Consider the following 462-nt stretch of genomic DNA (forward strand, 5'->3'; position numbering starts at 1 on the left):
CCTGCCTGCCTTTCGCTCTGCAAAGCGCAGGAAGCCACAGGCAGTAGCCAAGCCACAGGCAAAGAGCCAGCGCTCATTCCTTGGGCTACGGAGGCAGGGGAGGAGGTGGCAGCGACAGCCCTCTGCATTGCAGCATGGGCCAGCGCTGGCAGCCAGGCCTGGCACCCTGCACGGACGCTGAGCCCGGGAGCAGGACTGGGGTGCTGGGAGGGTGCCAGCACTCACTGCTGGTGATGGTGGCCTGTTGTTTCTCACACCAACCCAGACCTGCATTATCCCCAGCACCTCTTCTCCCCCATGGACCCTCCCCACAAGCTGCGCTACCCTCAAGGCAGGGCCCCTTCAGGAGAGGAGACAGGTGTCCCCAGGGCTGAGGGACCCCTCCGCCACCAGCTGGGTCTCCTGGGCTGACAAGGGCCAGTCCTGCCCCACTAAGGCAAGTGGAGGCAGCTCCCAGCGGGC

The sequence above is a fragment of the Buceros rhinoceros genome, unplaced genomic scaffold, assembly GCF_000710305.1.
Source record: "Buceros rhinoceros silvestris isolate BGI_N320 unplaced genomic scaffold, ASM71030v1 scaffold38008, whole genome shotgun sequence".
Classification (NCBI taxonomy): domain Eukaryota; kingdom Metazoa; phylum Chordata; class Aves; order Bucerotiformes; family Bucerotidae; genus Buceros; species Buceros rhinoceros.